Here is a 21,085-nt window from a genome sequence, read left to right as displayed (position 1 = left end):
GGACTCTGCCTGTCTGTACTCTGCTTTTACCTTCCTACTCCACAGCAGGTTGGAAGTCAGCCCTGACTCTTAAATGAGACACAGAAAGGCTCCCACCTGCTGGGGTGCGGACAGGTGTGCTACTTACAGCAGGTACTCAGAAGCCAGGTCAGAGAAACCTGTTTCCTCCAACAGTGCTCCTGTGAACATGGACCTGTGTGATTGTGGCATGACTCACACAGGCCAAGGCGAGCCCTGTGGGGTCTATGACCAGCTGTAGCAACTTGGCAGTTGGGTGCGGTCAGCTGCTCTCTAGCTTCCTGCATAGACAGTTTATCAGTTGAAACAAGTTTCCTCATTATTGTTGTCACTGGAGGGCAGAGAATGCAAAAGCAAACCATTGTTCAAACTGAAAGTCATTTTGTGGAGAAAATGAGATGCTTGGATCAGTCTTTTTGTCCTTTATTTTATTGTACCCTCTGGCATCTGTTTATGGATCTGATTTGATTTCTATTTTCATTTTGAGTCTTTTCTCTGTGACCTCAGGTCAGAGACAATATCAAAGGCAATGTATTTTGGTGAGTTTATTTGTCTGAGTCAATGGAAAAAGGAAGACAGAAGGGTAATCGATGGGTAGAATGGGGTGGGCGGAGGGAGGGAGAGATATTTAAATAGGTAGATGCAGATGTACATACATATATGTCATATAGAGATAGAGAAAGAGAGGAGGAAGAAGAACAGAGAGAGGCAGACAGTGGAAAAGTGGGGGGAACTTGGAGGAGGAAAGGTGAAAGGGATCAAGTGGGACTGGAGCTATGTCCATCTAAAAAGATGAGTAGAGTTAGATTTGAAATTCTAACCATCTCCCCAACTAATCCAGATGTTTTTTACAATCAGCTTCAGTCTTTAATATTATTATACCTATTGTGTATTTTTTGTCCACATACATGGTGACCAAGATGAAGGAAAAGGATTCAAGTTGGGAGAAGAGAATGGAGAGAAAACCAGCAGCAAGGATAAACAAAATGGGTTCTTTTGTCATAGAAACAGCATATTTTGAGAAGTAGTCCAGATGACAGATACTCTTTGCTTTAATTAAAACTGCTAGATTTTCCTGGGGTAAATTTTCATAAAACTTTCCAATCACCTTTCACTGGGAGCCTTGGTATGTGTCCATCCAGGACAGTTGTGCCTGTCACGTTCTACAGCATTTGCTTCTTCCAGAGGTTGGGGCATCAATGTGTTGGCATGGGGAACTCAAGAGAGATCTGATGTACATGAAGTGGGCAAAGGATATGAACTCAATACACCTGCAGTATTGAGTAGGTGTAGTCAAGGGTCACCTGTGGCTGGTGCCACCGATGATGCCATCAGGACCACTCAAGACAGTGGAAGCAGTGAAGCAGAACTGTCCTTCAGGGGAGTTATGTTGTTAAGAGGGAAGCATTTTTGTATCTCTCTGGTCTAGGGATACTTGCATCTATTCTTAATCCTATCTTAGAGACTTTCTTGTCCCATATCTACAGAGAAAAAATATACAATTAAATAAATGATATAGTAAACAGAAATTGAAAATATAGGAGTATGCATACTTAATTGAATCAGTTTTTATTTAGTATGTATGGTTTAAGGCCAAGGTTTCAGACTTCAGTGTGCATTTAGGGTTGCTTTAGATGCATGTTAAAAATACACATAACCAGCTCAACTGATCCCAGGACTTTTAAGCAGTGTCTCTGGTGATTCTGATGCAGGTGGTGTGTGTGTGTGTGTGAAAGAGAGAGAGAGAGAGAGAGAGAGAGAGAGAGAGAGAGATGACTTTACATGGTATTTTGGCAGGGAGGAGAAGGAGGCAACGGGAAAAGGAAAGAAGCAATGGTGAGGGAAATGAATCAGATACTATAGGTTGTCCACCCAGTGTCCATTCTACATCCTATTCCTTAGTATGGAGAAGCCAAATTTATACATTTTGTTCATGTGGCAATGAGCTTAGGGAAGGCTGGTTCTTTCCAAGTCACAGAAGAGGAACCAAGATGGATTCAAGAGTATGGCTATTGCATTCTCCATTAGAGATTGGTTTGGAGATGGGCAAATGACCAAGTTTAGGCCACAGACTAATTTTGACAATCTCTAATGGTGGTACTTCCAGGAGTTATTATGCTCCCTGTTATGTAAATTTCCTGTCTTGAATTTGGTACTGTAAAGTCACAATGATTGGAATGAGGGAACCATCTAGTAAACTTGAGGTAGAAACCTAAGGACCAAAGCTAAATGCTGAGGACAACAGCATAAGAAGACATCTGGGTCTAATGCAACACTGATTGGAGTATCTCTGGAATAGCTTTCCTTCAATATCTGGTTTGGAGAGAGATTTATATTCTTTATTGCTTAAAACCACAGTCATTTGAGTTTTCTGATATTTCAGTCAGGAGTATATACAAGGAATGCAAATGATGTTTGGAAAATTTGTCTCCATGTTTAAAGGAAAGAGGAAGTCATCTGCTTGGGGGTATGGAGGCACATCTGGGATTTGGGATTGGAATTTGTGGACTATATCAGGCACTACTGCAGAGATCATAAGAATGGTTGAAAATCAATGGCCTAAATCAAAGGAAGACAGAGATAAAAGTGTACTCAAACTAAAGTGGGACTGAATGTGGCCAAAATGGTTTTGCAGCAACCTCACTATCAGGATCTAAAAGAATAGAAAGACTATGCTGAGGGTGGACTCACTATCCGGGTGGACACTGGAACACAGAATCCACTGAAAGTGAGAGGGACAAGGATGTCACTGGGGACATCAAGGACAAGGAGACTGTACAGGGAAGGAGTCAGATTAGTACTTGCTGGTGATGAGTGGCTTGATCACTTCATATAACATGTGTTAGTCTCTGGTAAGAGTAGTGCCTAGCTCGGCATTTTGTGATAATATGAGATGTTATATGTTATGTATTTCACATGGTATTAACATAAATTAGTACCAATGATTATTGTAGTGGTAACTAGACCTGTAAAAGCTCAAAAAAGCAGCACTAAAGAAATGCATATGTATCAGAAATAATATGCAATAATGACTTCAGTCTATATAATCTCAGCTAGATATATAACAATTTCCTTTGAAGTTTCTTCAAAGTTGTATTAAGGACAAAGGGGGAAAATGCTGGAACAAAATAATTTAAGAAAAACTGCAAAGCAATTGGCTGCTGGTAGCATCCATTGATAATTTGCCAACGGTTTCTTAAGCAGCACATGTCCTTTCTGTAGCTGGGCCAGCAAGCTGTTGTGGTTGTAGTTGCTCCTCATGCCATTGGGCTGGGAGGAAAGGGAGGCACAGAGGCATGGACTTGCCATGGAACCCACTATCTGTGCAGTTGTAGGTAAGATCCAAGACACCAGCAGTATTCTTGCTGCTTCAATTTTCTGGCTCTTTTTTCTTAACTCTTCAATACAGCGTGCCCCTGGGACAGGACATGCAGCATTTATTTCATCTGTGAGTTTGTTGAAAATGTAGACTCTCCATGCACAAAGAGTTGAAACAGAACCCCTCGCTTGATAAGTACTCCAGGTGATTTCCATGTATATCAATGTTTGAGAGGCACCAATGGTAGTAAGGACTTGTCTGAAGCCACCTCACAGAATAAGCAAATAATCAATTTTCCCTAAAGACCACATTTCCTTAGTGTCTTTTCATAGGGCTGGATGAGGGTACCCATGTGAGACCCCAGCTTCCCCAATGCCCTCACCACTGTGTCCACTAAATCCAGCCCTGAAACACCAGTGCACACTTTAAACAGAGAAGAGAAATTAGTATGAACTTAGGTGCTAGATAGTCTGGTTGATTCTAGGCTCTGCCTCATATTAGTTTATTGACTTGAGATAATTTAACTCTGCTGTTGTCTTTCCTCCTATGCAATTCACAAGCAATAGTCTCTGAAGTCCACTGAGTAACTATTGACTCTTGGCTGTAAGGGGAACCAGAGGAGGACACTACGGGATGTTAGGAGAGGACACCAAATATGAGATGAGCAATTAGCTTTGCTTCATGGGACATCTGAAATTGGAAATCAGAGAGACTTTGCTTGTTTCTCCCATTGTTTGAGCAGAGAGAAGTTGTAGGACCACCTTGAGAATGTACTTAAAGATGCATAGAAAGTAAAGATAATACGGTTTCAGAAATCTGAATCTTCATTTCTGATGGCTTCCCAATTTCAAGTGCTAATGTCTACTGATGTTCAGCTTTGCTTTCTCTTTATCTATTGAATAATTTCTCAATTTCTCTTTCTTTCTCTCTTAACTGACCCTTGCCTACAGTAACTTAAATTCTTCAAACCTACCATTGTTTTTTTCCTGAAAATAGGTAAGCTTTAAATAAATTTAATTATAATTACTATGATTGCTACTATTGTTTATCAACATCATAGTTATTGGAATACCTCCTATGCTAACCTACCTTTTCATTCACATTTAGTAGCTGCTAGTTAATGCTCAAAACTGTAAGAAAGCAGCTGTCTTAATCATGGGGCAAAGAAAAGAAATAACTAGATGTGTTTTTATGTTCACTAATGCATGAATGTTCAAAGAATTAATTAATAAAACCAATGAGACCCACCATTATGAGCATAATGACAGACATTAAGAGCACATTTTATGTGTCAATTATTGTACCATCTGGGCAAGGAACTGTCTCAGCTCTCAGGTCTGTAATGTTCCAGGTTATGACTCAGATTTCACAAGAGGCCTAGCAGAAATCCAGAAGTAAACTCAGTGATTGAGCAACAAAGCCAGTGAGTTATAAGGTTGATGCTAAGAATCCTAGGTCCTACTTGTTGGCATGATGCTCATGGAATAGACTCTACTCCAGAAATTTAGGGCCTTACCTCAGCTGGCAGCCAGTCCTGGAAACCCATCTGTTACACCAACCCAAACCCCTTATGAAGGTACTGACTTCTTGAAAATCTTATTTCTTCATCACAAGATTGACCAAATAATGTATGAAATATTGGATATTGTCCAGGCAAAGACATTTATCATTATTAACATTAAGGCTAAAAAATAAAAACTGACATTTAGATGGCAAGGCTTACCAAATCCCTTTCACAAATACAACAATGTTGTAAATCAGTCATCATTTTATACATTCTGGCAGTGAGGAGTGGGAGACTTTGAAAGGTCAGAGATTTCCATCTCACTCCTCTAAAATCACATGACATTGACATGAATAGCTGTGTCTAGTGAGCACCCTTAAAACACTCCCTGTAAACCTGGAGTAGAAGGTAAAACCCTTCTCAAGCTGCTGTACAGTTGAAATTTCATGTCCTCCTTTCTAAGAAGGTGGAGAGAATGCTTTAGGGAGGAACCGCTTATTCCTCAGAGATGTGGCTGGAAGAAGAACTACAGGCACCAAGGACACTTCCCAACAAAGAAAGTGCTTAAGGAGCAGATTGAGCAAGAAGAAGACCTCTTCAGTCTCCGTGGGGTATTAAATCAACTTTGCTTGTGCCCAGCAGGGGTCTGGCTGCAAAGCATAACAGAGTCATTCTGATTTTCTAGTGCCTGGAGCTGGGGAAATGCTTCCGAAGGGGACTGACCAGTTCTCAAAGGAAAAACTGAAGAACGTTGAGAAGTTTTGCCACCCTGATAATTTATTAATTGGTAGTTTTGCATTCAAGCAAGGTATGGCGGATTTTGCCTTCTGAAAATAACTGAAGTTTTTGCTATTTGAAAGTTTTAAGAGAAACTGAAAGGACTATGGAAGCTGTGTAGAAATATTTGGATATTTTTATAGTTTGATATTTACCAAAAGATTTCATTTTTTCTTTTTTTAACCACAAAGTTTGCTTATTTTTTAAAAACTTGAAGATAACATTGCATGATTTTTATCATTTACAATGTGATGTTTTGAAGTCTATATATACTGTGGAATAGCTAAATCTAGCCAATTAACAAATGCATCACCTCACGTAGTTATCATTTTGTAATGAGAGCCATAACACCCGCCCTCTACATTTTTCAAAAATATATTGTAGTTCACCATAGTCATTTTGCTGGACAATAGATCTCTTGAAATTTATCTCTCCTATCCAACTTTAATTATGCATCCTTTAATCAACATACCCCCATATCCCTCTGCCCCCTATCCAGCTTAGCCTCTGGTAACCAACAATAGACTCTACTTCTGAAGTCATCTATTCTTATCAAGGGTCAGTTCTTAAGCTCAGCCAACCATTCTCTGCTTCTTTTGGAAACTGAATTTGTATTGGCCTGGGGGACTCAGACACTGGGTTGTCAGAATACATCTAAGCAAAGACAAAAATTGACACTTTGATGTTCAGGTCAATTTTGTGAAGAGTTGCAATTTAGAAGCATTCAAAGAAGTTTTAAATGAAAAGAAGACAAGTCAATATTTTATTCATGCCAAAGATAAACCAACACCATTAGGTCAAGGATTCTTTCTGCTGAAAAAACAATGTCATAAAGGATCAAACAATCTCTAAGAGAGGAAGGAGGATTCATAAAAATCTATGCAGTTTACATGTCAGGTTGAATTTTAATGCCAGTAATTCTTGAGGCTCCATGGTACCTGCAGAATTAGCATAAGCTTTACCTCCTCAGAAAGCATCTTTTTCACCTTAATCCAGGTTGCAAGGCAGATTTCCAATGGTATTTAGGACAAACTCCTAAACCCTGTTTTGCACATAAATCCCGCACTATTTCAGTTCTGAAACCTCTTTAGCTCCTAGTTGACCTTTCCTCTCCATGAGCCCTACTCTGTACTCACACCCAACTGCACAGGGCTCCATCCTGCTTTGCCTCATCCTGGATCCTCCTGATGCTTGCAATGTCCCTCCCTGTCTAGGGCTCGCTAAGTGATTCTGTGATCTTTTATATCTTGAAGCAAATGTCACCTTCCTCAGGTCTTCTTTTCACTCTTTTCAACCAGGAAAGCTTAATTCTCATTTCTCCATTCTGCCTTATTGCTCTTTATCATGGTGGATCACTTTTCTAATTTTTTTTTTCTGAGTTCTTTGATTACAAGCTCTTTTGAGCTGTCTAGCTAATGTTCAATATTTACTAAATGACTTAATAAACATATAAATAAGATAATGGATTTTAAAATCTAAAACCAAATTTTGATGTTTATTATTATAATTATATTATTATTATAATCAGATATTTCTTTTAAAAGGTTTTCTCCATTAAGCAACTTCTTTAAACATTTGACAAGGGATGGGGAGAACAGGAAATAACTAAAAAATAACTTGAGCCTCCCACAATACCAAGAATCTGAACTGTGAAAAAAAAATTGCTCTTTAGATTCATGCTCATGCATTCACAATGAGTTGATAGTCTCAGGATTAACTGAATATCAATACCGCCTACTGCTCCTGAGCACCCTGGTCTGGGCGTAAGTGACATGATTTCCTGTACAACATACTTTGAGAATATGATTTATAATGATGCAATACTTCACAAAACAAGGCATTACCTAACCAGTTTTAGCAATGGTGAATCTGAGATTCAGATTATTAAAATGAGGTTTTTACAGTTGAGTAATTAAGTACATGGTAAAACTAGATGGGCAATCCCTTTAATCCCTTTACAAAGATATCCTGTTAACAGTGATGATAGGAAGCTCTGGTGTTGGATGGTTATTACATCAGTTCCACTGGTTTTAATCCAAAATGGAAGTCTAAGAAATGAAGTTAGCACAGATTCTTTTATTAAATATGATGAAACTCTGACTCCAAGTTAGAAGGAAAGCAATCCTTTCCAGAAGCAGCTAACTCTAGCTCTTGGTGTAGCCATACCTGAGGGAACTTCTGGGAGGGTGATATCTCACTGACATAAGCGACTGTCAAATAAGAACATCACTTCTCCAAGTGCTAATGGTTTTATGATTATCTCAAGCAAAGAGCTTGGACAGATATATAAACATAGTACTATCATAAGGAAATTGGTTGTTATTTCCACCTGGAAGAACTCCACTAGTTTTTCTGCAAATTATAACATTAATCCACTAGGATTGAGTTCACCCATTGGGTAATTAAAGCCCGATGGACAATAGACACAGTTGGGATTTTTGTTCTTATTCAATAAGTTTCAGAATTTAATAGTACTAGTAATAGTAGTTCCATGAACATTAGGATGTTATATATTCTGGAATAATAATAAAAAGACTTTATAATACTCTTAGGATATTTGCTATGTGCCATGCACTGTGCTAATCCCACCTGGATCTCTTTTAATTCGCACAAAGAACTTACGGTATACAAAGACATTCTCATTGTCTTATTCTAAAGAGGAGCTCTACAGCTAGTAACTGACAGAGCAAGCACTCCAACTGCACTGGGCTGACCTATTTTATTACTTTAAATTCACTGAGGACTAAAGAACCAAAGATAAAGGGGCATAGCACCTGTCTTCACATATGGTGGGGAAAAGAACACATAAACTGACATTGTAACACTGAGAGAGTTGGGAAGAATGATCTGGAAAGATGGCAGAGGGCAGAGGGTACTTTGCAGATATCTGAGACCTAGAATAATAAAAGGAAATCCTGAGGTAGAGGAAAAAATGGAAAGAAGCAGATCATGTGTTCTGGGGATGGTGTGAACTTAGTCCTGAATGACCTGAACTTGGGCTGGGCAGACAGTGACAGGGAATGAGAGTGCAAATGTGAGAAGAGTCCAGTCCTGAAGGGCCTTGAACGTACAGCAAGGAGATTTGCAATTTTTTTTTTAAATAAAAGAACAGGGAGTCATTCTTCAATGTCTTTAAGCAGAGATGACATCAATAGACGGGCTCTTTATAAAGGTCAGGTTATGGGTAGAATGTGTCCACCTCCCAAATTCAAATGTTGAAATCGGAAGGAAGAAGGCAGCTGTGTTAGGAGGTGGAGCCTTTGGGAGGAAATGAGGTCTTGGCAGTAGAGCCCTCGGGAATGAGATTAATGCTTCAATAAAAAAGTGTGAGAACTTGCTTCTTCTCTCTCTGCTTTTTACCTTGAGAGGATACAAGGAGAAGGTAGCCATCTGTGAAGCAGGAAGGGGCCCTCGCTGGACACTGGATCTACTGGTGCCTTGATGCAGAATCCAGGACCAAGAGAAATAAATTTCTGTTGTTTAAGCCACCCATTCTATAATATTCAATTATAGCAGCCTAAACTAAGACAAATCACTGTGAGAAAGTATAGTGGATGAACTGCTGATGCTAAGACTAAAAATGACCAAACTAAGATGCAGTAATAACCAAAGATTTGGATTATGTAGGGGAAGTGGGGATGGGAAGCAGGTCCTGAGTTCGAGAGTACTGGTAGCATAAGACAGTGGCCAAGAGCATCCTCTGAGGTTATTGCTTAAACTTTGATCCTGGCGCTGCCACTTCCTACTGTGTGTTCTTAGCAAACACCATTAATTTCTCAGTTTGAGTTTTTACATCTGTAAAATTGAAATAATAATAGTATCTATCTTATAGCATCACTGTGCATATTGACATATGACACTTAGAACACAGTTGTTGAATATTATCATTCAGTTAAACATTTTAAGTGTAACACTTATGGCTAGCACAAAGAAGGTATTATGCTAGAGACATTTAGAAATTGAAAGAAAATACTAAGCCAGAAACATTTGTTTATAAATGCATAAATAATCTCTAAACTTTTTTCTGAGTCTTACAATGGGCAAATTTAATTATTTTTCCTAAATCCTAAAGCAAATTTAATTTGCTTAAAATAAAATTCAGACCCTGAAAGCACAAAAAATTGGTTTAGAATTGCAAATTTGTATATGAACTGAAAATATGATTCTTCAATACTTATGATTTTATAGTTCTTTTGAGGTCCTGTTGTTTCATGATGTAATGACTTCAGAGACAGACTGTTCCAGAGTAGGTCAAAGCATCAAACAATTTATCATTACACTACTGTTTTTCAGAATAACTTCCTTTTTCTTATGAATACTTAATGCATATACAAAAAACATGTAACCTCAGATAATTCAGATATCAAAAACTACTCTAACAAAATTATCTCTTTGCCATAAATATGACTCTATCCTCTGTTTAATGTTACTGACTTTTCGATTGCATATATGTTCTGAAGATTTTATTTTATTTTAAACAAAACATAAACACATAAAGTGATGGGTATTTCACTTTTGATAGTGTTGTGGACCTAGATTTTTACCAGTGTCTTTTGTCTTTCCTCAGTTGTTTACTGGGATGAACTTCAGAAGCAGATAAAGTGCATTGACTCAGGGATTTGAAAAATCTGAACTTATTGACAGAAAATAGGTTGCTCTACACGATTAATTTCAATAAAGAATGAACCTGGTCAATTTAATATTTTACTTACAAGATCTGGTACTGGGATGAAAAGTATATTCTAATTAGAGAATAGATACATGGAAACTAGAATATTCATAACTACTAAGAGAGATGATGTAGGCAGGAAATCTAGCATACAGGATGGGTCTTAAGAGACAGAAAGAGGTTTGAGAAAGTGTAAAAAAAATTCTGACACAATTCAATGGGTTATTATGTATGGATCATTAAGGAAAAGAAGGGATCAAGGATGATCGCAGATCACAACTGGGTAGATGTCCATGAACCCTAAATGGTAAAGAACCCAGACAGGCTATGGAGAATAGCGTATTTCATTTGGGACATGCTGAATCTTAAAGGTCCATGCTAGAACTAGGTAGAAATGACTAACAGACAATGGACACATAGCTTGAGAGAGATGTGGGTTGGTGGCATTAACTGGGATTTATTAGCATAGGTGTGAGGTAAGTTCATGAACATTGGTTTACCCTTTCTGGGAGAATGTAAATTGAAAAGAACAGTTGATCAAGGAGAGACCCTAAGGAATAGAGTATTTAAAGGACATGTGTAGGAAAAGAAACTCTCAAAGATGAAAGAATTCTGGATTAGTGGATAGGAAGAACAGCAGAGAAACCTAGGGAGTAGACAATTGGGTGGGGATATTTGTTCTATTCTTCAAAATGTCCAAACTGACAAACGTTAACAAGCATCCATTATTATAAAACAGGTTTTTCTAAACCTGATTCAGGACAGTTTCAGTCAAGTACTGGGGGACAGGGTCATACTGTGGAGAACCAAGACACTAATACTAGGGAAAGATGTGAGACAGGAGGGTAGACCTTATTTCCAAAGAGATGTAAGAAGAGTGAGACTGCAGCTGAGCCTACTTCTGGAAACTTTGGACCAACCTGGAGACATAATTTGATATCAGGAGGTATGTACCTATTTAGAAGATGAGAAGGAGTTTGTGGAAGGTAATTTAAGATACAAGGGAGAGTGATGACTGAAGGAAATGTTCAGTAATAAAGAACATTCCAGGACTCAAGACATGAATTAACTTTGAATAGGAAGAAAATTCTTTCTTAGGAAAGCTAGGAGGGTAGGAGAAAAAGAAACAATGGTTCTGTCCTTTGGAAGGAATTTTAGCAGAGCAACAGATAATTGTGGGTTACAATGCTAAACGGCTTAAGTATGCCACTAAAGTAGGAAACAAGTTTGAAAAGTGAGCAGAATATAAGTTTTTAGATAAAGAGTTGAAGAGAAGGGTGAGTTTTGAACAGAGCCTGTGGTAGTCTAAAGATATCTGCCGTTGATTCTTCCTGGAAGTGTTCTCACTACTCCACACAGGAGGAGGTAGAACCTTTTTTCCCTTCCTTTGGAGTTAGGCGTCCTTGAGACTTGATTTGGTCAATGGAATACAGAAGCAATGATGTTATGCTTGTTTCAGGCCTAGATGTTATAAGTACTGATGAATTTCTGTTCTAGTGTCTTAGAAGTCATCTACCCTGCAAGAAAATCAATTCTGTGCTGTAAGCAACCCAAGCTAGCTATAATAATCAGCTAGGGCTGTCATAACAAACTATCACAGACTGGATGACTTAAAAAACAGAAATTTATCTTCAAATGTCATAATATTATTCTTCTTTATGGCTGACTAATATTCCATTATGTATATATACCACAGTTTCTTTATTCATTCATCTGTTGAAGACCATCTAGGTTGGTTCCACAGTCTAGCTATTGTGAATTGAGCTGCTGTAAACATTGATGTGGCTGCCTTATTTGAGTATGCTAATTTTAAGTCCTTTGGGTATAAAGTGAGGAGTAGGATAACTGGGTCAAAAGTTGGGTCCATTCCAAGTTTTCTGAGGAATCTCCACACTGCTTTCTAGAGTGGTTGCACCAATTTGCAACTCCACCAGCAATGTAAAAGTGTGCCTTTTTCCCCACATCCACACCACCATCTATTATTGTTCATGTTCTTGATACTAGCCATTGCATTTGTAGATAAATGGATGGAATTGGAGAATATTATGCTAAGTGAAATAAGCCAATTCCCAAAACCCAAAGGTTGAAAGTTTTCCCTGATAAGTAGATGATGATATATAATGGGGGTGGGGGAATGGGAGTGAGAGAAGAATGGAGGAACTTTAGATTAAGTAGAGGGAAATGAGAGGGAGAAGGGGGCAGGGGTATGAAAAATGGTGGAATGAGACAGACATCATTACCCTGTGTACATGTATGATTACACAAATGGTATGAATCTGCATCATGCACAACTATAGAAAAGATGTACCCCATTTGTGTTCAGTGAATCAACATGCAGCCTGTGTAAATAAAAAATAATAATAAAAAAACCCAGAAATTTATTTTCTCATATTTTTGAAGGACTAAAACTCTGGGATCAGGTGCCAAGAGAATTCCTTTCCTCCAAGGCCTCGCTCCTTGTCTTGCAGATGGCTGCCTCTTCAAATGACTGTCCCTCTATGCACGCACATCCTCAGGGTCTCTTTCTCTTCTTATAAATGCACAAGTCATACTGAATTACAGTCCTTTGATCTTAATCACCTCTTTAAAATCTTTTTTCCAAGCAAGCTTATATCTAAAGTAGTGGGTTTGGGGACTTCAACATATGGGGAGACACCATTCTGCACATAACAGTGATCGCAAGAGAGAGAGAAAGGAGAGGGAAGAGAGAGAGAATATCTAAATAGTTCCCAGCTGCTTCAACTATGCCAGCCCACCTAAGGATCAGTTTGTAAGTGAACAAGCCACTTTGGACAATCTAGCTACCCCAGACATTATGTGCAGTAGAACTTCCCAGCCAAGTTTGCAGAGCAGTGAGATTCCACAATCTGAAGGCAGAAGATCTGTAGCTGGATCTCTATGCTTCCCTGTCCTTGGGAGACTTCAATAGCAGAAGCAGTCAACTAAAACAAATGCGGAAGCTAACAGGAGCTGACTTGGAAGTCACAGGGCAGAGGCAACGTAGAGGTTCCTCAGTCACTGCTCAGGGCTTCTTGTTTTCACAAGTAGAATCACCTTTCACACAAGGCCACTGAGGCACACAGAGCAAAGTTGGGCCAACTCTGCTACCAATTTCAAGCTGCAGGGATGTCCTTCTATCTGGAATTCACATCCAAATCACCCATCTGCCTCTTTGGGTAGAACTGAATTTGATGTCTAAAATGAAGCAAGAAAAGTATCTGGATACTGAGACTATGTGCTACTATATATTTGAGTAATAAAATAACTAATACAAATGAGATGTATAAGAAATAGGCAAAAAAATCCAATATAGCTATCTATTTTTCTCTGATTTTACCTTTAATAATTTTGGAAATGGAGGTAACAGGACACTGTAGTCCGCCCCACCACCACTTGTTTATAATATAATTCATACGTTCTTTGGAAATTTCACAAATCTGAAACTTAAAAATCTACAGGAAATCAAAGGTTGCCCATTTAATTCTGTGAGAAGAGTCATGTTGTTGCAAGGGATTAATATTAGGTTTGATACAGACCCTGATATTCAAATAAAATCGGGATCATCCACATTGAAGAGTGGAAGATGAGAAGCTATTTTACGCCTTCCTCTGCATCCTAACTTCAGCACGTTCCCAAAGATGTCACTCGGTCTTCTCTTATATACCTTTCATTTTCTAAGAAGAGCGGCTCCAGTTCTCAATATTTCACGCTGTATTTTCTTATTCACCTTGTTCATTGATTTTTCACACACATAACAAATTTATACTTCTATTCCTACCCCCACACAAATAAGATTTTTGATATATGACTCCTAAATATAAGGAAGAAAGTGTTATCATCACTTTAGAAAGTGTTATCATGTTTGAAGAAGATAGTACTGAAAAACAGGAAAATTGAAAAATTTTTTTTTCCAAATATCCAAACTTACAGGAAAAGAAAAAAAAATATCTCAAGTAAAGCAAATGTCAGAAACCTCTTTTACAGCCTCTGTCACTACATCTGGCTTCTCAAAATAGGAAATAGGTTGTGCTAGTAATAGCAGGGATAGAGTGAAGGCAAAATTAACACGGGATTAGAGAAGATATGATGAAAAAGGGCAGGGGTTCACCTTTAAAACACTGCAATTTGTTATCGGTGCTTTCAGTTTAAGATGGGAGCCCAGTCCTTCCTCTGTGGGGACAACAGCACAGACAGGCATCTCAGTCTTCTTTGCCTTTAGGGTAAGAAGGGGTCAGGTTCTCGCAGCTGTTTTTTTTATTTTAGCTGTTGTTGTATTCCTTTGTATGGTTCATTTTTGTTATCACCATGGTTACTGCTATTATCCTCAATAATCTCAAGGTTGAACTACTTCAGCAAGTTTCACGCTGCCTTCTATTCTTATTTCTCTTACTTTGTCAGAGTGACATTTCTAAAACATTAATCTGACCATATCTGTGCATGTTCCCAAGATAACCTCACCCAGTCTCATGGATATAAATATAACATACATCTTGATGTCACCAGTCTTCATTTCCCAGGTTGAGCTTACTTCTGGATTCTAGACACTTGCAGGTTACTACCTACTGCACAACTCTCATTGGATGATAGAAAGGCATTCCAGCTTCCCAAACAAGATAGGAATCCTTATTTTCCTCTCCAAATATGGTCCTCCTTCATTCTTTACTATATCATAATGCCAATCCATTTTCTGATTGATTAGACTAAAAGGTCTCAATTATCTTCTAATAGGAACTGGGTTATGGAGAAGCTAAATGGCATTCACAGGAATCAGGATATAAACTGAGGCAGGCTTACTCCAGACTCTTACTTCTTTACCATTAGACAAGGCTGCTCCTTTTTCTTACTGACTCCTTTGTATGTCACCAGAAACTTTATATGTCACCTGTGTGACAAATATCAACTGTGAACTTGAGGGCTATATCAAATAAGAACTATGAATTCAGGTTCCACCTCATTGTCATATAAAAGAGCTAAAAATTCCCTTTATTTAGGACCTAGATTTTTTCTATTTATTTTCCATTTTATTTTTCCAGTCCTCTGTTTTTATTTTGATTCTAGTCTGCGACTTCAAGATGGGAACTGAGAAGTGCCTGTTATAATTTTGCCTCAGCTACTAATTAACTGTATGACCTTGGATAGTTTCTAAACCTCTTGAAGCTATAATTACTGCACCAAAACATGCCACACATGCGTTAGATGATCCAGACTCCATAGCAATAACGTAGAAAAATGTATACAAATAAATAAAGTTATCATCCTTTTAGTTCTTGGGGGCAAAAATCATATCTGTTTGCTTACTATCTACCTTACAAGTGTTACAGCAATTATAATTTCTTCAGAAACTCAATAAATATGTGTGGATGGCTGCAGCTGATTTCATGATTTGGTGTGTGGCATGAAGATGCTTTGAAGTTTCAGAGGCAGTTTGGGGTAGTAGAAATAACCATGAATTGAAAATCAGAAGATAGGATTTAATGGCAAAGAGGCAGAGACTTAAATTACTTAACTTTAGCACCAATAGTTTTTCACAAAGATTAAGAAACAAAAACAACAACAAACAAACAAAAAGGATTCCAGTATTTGCCTCTCTAAGGCTTGGACATGATGGGATTAGTTGACCTCCAAGATGTCTTAAGAGAATACTGATCTCATCAAAATTATGATAATATAATAAAATTTTCCCCATTTACAAATAGAGAAGTGGGGGCTCAGGGAGTTTTCCCAAGGTTAAATGTTGAGTAAGTGTCAGAGCTGGGATCCAGGATTAAGTGTCTGGTGACTTTGATTCTCTTTGCACTAAACCTCTTGTACTCCCTAAGTCTCCAGCACTAATGATGCACAGAAAAAGGCAGAGCTTAGGTTCGATGGAGGGTGCCTCAACTCTTGAACATCAGGTTTTTTTAACTCCAGCAGAGTGCCATGATCAGTGGAAGAATATTCTAGTCACACAAAACACTAATTAAAAAAAAAAGCTGGTAATTAGCTGCATGCCCCTATAGTGGTTTCAATAAGTGCACTCTTTCCAATAAATCATCAGTACTTATTAATGATAATACAAAGTGTGCTCAGTAATAGCTTGCCTTCCATTAGGGAACTAGCTTGAGGTTTTTTTGCAGAGTTCAGAGAAACTGAGTAAGCATCATTAGCATTTGCTTCATTGCACACACTACAGGGCATTTCATTCTGCATCTGACAAGCATTCAATTGCTCACTTACATTCGGTGGCTTAAAACATGTTTCATTTACTAGGAGTTCCAGGAAGTATATTATTGCCCACCCATTCCACCCCCAACCACTGTGGACAATACTGGAGGACTCAGAGTCTTCAATGATTGCAGATCACACCTGCACTGATAAGCCACAAACAGACTAATCATATCTCTTCTTGAAATTTACTTCCTGCAATTGATATTTGGTTATTTATTTTTGCACAAAGTTCTGTCTGTACTAGACCATGTTTATGGTAAGAAGATTCAACTTAGCTACAGAAATTTTGCTCTTTACTTTCCTTCCTGTGATAGGTGCTAAATTGTTTCTTTGGTTATTTTTCTCTAGATATTTCAACAAATATTGTTTATGTTCTCTCTCAGGGGCAAAAAGGGTACAATGATTTAGAAAACTAGGTAGACTAAATAACTACTGTTGTAATGACATATCCAGGAACAGGAAGAACTAAAATGAATTTTTAAAAAATAGGAGAAAGTGTCCTTGGCCCATTTATGCAAACCCAATGCAAAGAAAAGCTGAACACTTGACTTCTAAGAAGTAATGACTAACTATAATGTCAAATAGCAGTAATCCTTTTGGACCAGGTTTTTGGTATATTTAATGCTCTTTTTTCTTAATTTTACAGAATCAACAATGTATATTTTATTTGTCTTATTATATGTGATTTATGCAAATTTTCATTCAGAAACTTTTGACATTCAATAGGCAATATATTTAAAATGAAAATATAAATTAGGTTATATGTTGGCCTGACTACAAGGTTTAAAAATCACATTGGAAACAACAACAACAACAACATTTTGACTAGTTTCATATTGGTCTATTTGAATACCTTTTAAAAAGTTCTTCGGTATGAAGGATGTGGTAGTTGGTATTTACCTCTCTCTAAGCACTTCTCTTTGCTAACTGAAGATGTTTTTACTACATAAGCAGGGATCCTAACAAGGATGAAGAGTTTGTCTTCTGCAGTGACAATATTTCCTCTATGAAATGGAGTGAAGTAGTCCTTGAGGCTCCTCAGGGATTTTAAAGGCATGCTTTCCTACATTATTGTAGATTTTATTGTTTAAAGTTTTCTACCTGGGGAGAAAACTATGGCCAGCAGGAAGAGTAAAAAGAGCCAGAACCATGTGTGTCCTGGTTCTGTCACCAAATTGCACATGATTCTGAGTGAGTTTCATGACTGTGTCCCTTCTGTTTCCTGTTCACAAAATGCAAATAATTTTTCTTAATGTGACTTTCAAATGATGCAGCCAACTGTACATTAAAGTACTTAATGATAACGTATAGTGTACAGTAAAGATCAAGCTTTATTCACATATCGTCCTATACCTCATTTATTGGGATTGTTCTCTTCTTTCCTCTGATACTTTTACAATGATTATTAAAATTTTTATGGATACTTGTCTTCTGTCAGTTTTCTAGTTTTGCTTTCTCACTCCCAAAGTTTTTTTTTTTTTTAACAAAATTAACTCTTATGTATTTCTACCTATTTCTCTAACATGGTATTTGATACAATGTAAATTGTTCCCTTATGCAAATAACTTATATGGTAATGACAGGATCAGAATGGTTCAAATATTAACATTTTTCTTATAAGCTAGTTTCTTATTCCACTCACTTACAATAAGGCTAATATGCTCACAAATGATGCTTTTAAAAATGTTTCTTAGGGCTTTACAAAGAGAATTTTAGATTCTGTGCTCAGTTTTGTTTACTTCAGCAATTCCATGACTTTATATTAAGCTTATAAAGCATTTGAAGAGAGAAGCTTTGTTTCCTTAACCTTTGTTAACATTTTGTTCCAAAGCTTTTTGCAAACAGGCAGAGTCACAACCTAACCTAGATATGTGGTGAAGCGGAGAGTGTACCCCATGAAAGCAGGTCCTGAGATCCAAGAGTCCTTGGCAGACAGGACTAATAAGGGTTCCAGAATCTAGAACCACACAGAAAATCCCCTGGAAGGGTGAAAAGACCTGGATTGAAACCAGAAATACAGCAGCAGAATGTGGGCTCTGAGAGAGTGAATTGGGGTGAGGGAAACTCCCTTAAGCCTCAGTTTACTCATAGGGCCCTTTCCAAAGTACCCAGGGCTCTGCCAAAGGTTGAGGAGGGAGCTGTCCAAAAATATGTTCTTTAACATATTATTTATTCAAGCAGCAGGTATCTACTGAGAACCAACTATATGCCAGAAGAAGTTCTGGATCCTGGTTGTAAGTGGGTGAGCCAGACAACAGTGGCCTGCCCTCATTCACCCCAGTGGAATCAGAAAACAATACTCAAACAAATTAATTAGTTATTACAGATGATAATAAATGCTAGGAAAGGAACAAACTGGGTATAGCAGAGGTTTCACCCACCTGGACATGAGATCAGGGGAGCTGATAATTAAGGTGCTATCAAATGCATGAGAAGGAAGCATCCATACCAATCAGCAGGGGAAATAAAGCTTTAAGACTGGAAACAGCCAGAAGCTCTTGTCTAGAAGTCATTGCTATTATTATTTAAAACAACGTGCGAAAAACTAAATTGTGGATAAGACCGTTTGGGTAAGACCATTGTCCAGACTATATTGAAAAGGTCTTGGGAAATCCTGGAAAATCAGGCACTGGGACAAGAAGAGAATATCATTCCAAGATGGGTATGTGCACTCTTTAGTCCTTCCCCTTAACCCTCTTTCCACCAAGCCAGAGCACAAACCCTGTCTCTAGATTTCCTCCTGCATATGTCAGATTTTGGCTATTTCTTTGGAAAGAGCTTGTGCTATTTGAAAGGAACCCAACATGGATGTAGCACAGAAAATAAGGTGTCCTTGCTGCAGCTGTAGTTGTCATTCAATAAATATCCTGGTCCTGGTCCTAGTTAACTCCAGCAAACGCTTAGAGCCTCTCAGGAACTTTTCTTCTACAAGGCTAATGTCTTCATTCAACTTGAAGAGCTGCCCTGGATCCTTTTCCAGGGCTTTTTTTTCTATTAGTAAGGTCAAGTTTCTGTTGCTTACTATCACAGGTTTTACCTGATAGTCACTTCCCTGTCCTTATCTTGATCATCTACTTGGCAACATTCAGTTCCTACTTCCTAAGGGGCTAATGGTTTTAGTCTCATGTGACAGCACATTCTCCTGGTTTTCTTCCCACCTCTCTGATTCCATCTTTTCAGAGTCCTCTGCTGTCTCCTTCTCCTTTACTGGTTCTCTTAATGTCAGAATCTTGCATTTCCAAAGTCTGAGTTCTCTTTCTTAAATTTCTCTTCCAGCATTTTCTTAGGTCATCTGGAGTCAGAGTACATTTGTTCAGATATAAGACTTGCCATTTCCTTGCTGTGACCTTGGTGAGGTTGTGTAATCAATTGTGCCTCAATTCCCTTATTTAAAAAATGTATTGCAGAGACCTTCTGTGAAAATAAAGAGAGTGATGTATATCTAAATAACTTTGGAGAGAGATGGCTCATTAAACATACTCAGTATAGGCTAATCTTATAATAATTGTAATCATCTATTCCCATGAACCTAAATAAAATATTTATGCTGATGACTTAAATTTATGTCATCAGCCCCTCAAACCCCTTTTAACTCTGTGTTATCATAAATCCAATCACTGGAATTTATCTAACATTGTAAGATTCAATCCAAACATTTGTTCAGTAACTCCTAATAGCACCAACCCCATTAAATGTTTTCCCCCTGGTTTTCTGCTTCTTGATACATGGTACCAGTACCTATTTGTTTGTCTAAAGCCTTGGAATCATCTATATTGTCTCCCTTCCCTTTGGTCATGTTCAAATGCAAAATTTGTCAAATTCTGCAATTTTCATTTCCAAAATAGATTCAATCCTTGCACTTATTTTCATCTCAACTATCACAGTTTTGAGTAAATTTCATCATTGTGTCTGGCTGGATGACTGCAATTTCTCCCTCACCACTCAGTCCTTTTTTAATCTTCTTCCTTGACCAAATCTATCTGCCTAATAAAAGTTTTATATAAACACAGATCATGGAAATCACTACTTAAACCGTTAATGGTTTCGCCCTGCACACTGATGTCACATCCAGCATACAAAGTTCTGCTTGACCAGCTCCATTCCCACCTAGCTGGGCTCATCTAGCTTTTAATCACACTAACCTCCACTGTTTTTGAATATAATAAACCCTTTCCTGCCTTAGACATTTCACACTTGCTATCTTATCTTCTGTGAATAATGCTTTCCTTGCTCTTTTCATACCAGGTTCTCTCTTTATGTCTGGTATCAAAACTATCAACTTCAGAAAGGCCTGTTGTGTCAGCCAGGGTTCTTGAGGGAACAGTCAATAAGACACCTAATATCAATATTTATATCTATAATCTATATCTATGTACACAAATATTTGCCTCTCTGTAAGATTAATTTTAAGGAATTGGCTCATGGGATTATGGGGACTAGCAAGTCCCAACTCCATACAGCAGGCAGCACATGGGAAACTCAGATAATATTTCTATATTGTGGTCTTGAGGTGGAATTTTTTCTTCTTCAGGAAACCTCAGGATTTGCTCTTAAGAGCTTCAACTGATTGGGTGAGTCCCAGTCACATTAT

At 37.9% G+C, this 21,085-nt stretch overlaps 1 protein-coding gene across 6 annotated transcripts in view; it reads right to left on the bottom strand.

The window, feature by feature from the left end:
• Kcnip4 (potassium voltage-gated channel interacting protein 4) overlaps nt 1-21,085 on the bottom strand; it is a 1,093,862-nt gene that overhangs the window by 83,038 nt on the left and 989,739 nt on the right. The gene's annotated exons all lie outside the window — the stretch shown is intronic.

This window comes from Sciurus carolinensis, chromosome 10 (genome assembly GCF_902686445.1).
Source record: "Sciurus carolinensis chromosome 10, mSciCar1.2, whole genome shotgun sequence".
Taxonomy (NCBI): domain Eukaryota; kingdom Metazoa; phylum Chordata; class Mammalia; order Rodentia; family Sciuridae; genus Sciurus; species Sciurus carolinensis.
The sequence above is the reverse complement of the archived record's forward strand: the minus strand, read 5'-3'. Positions and strand labels throughout refer to the sequence as shown.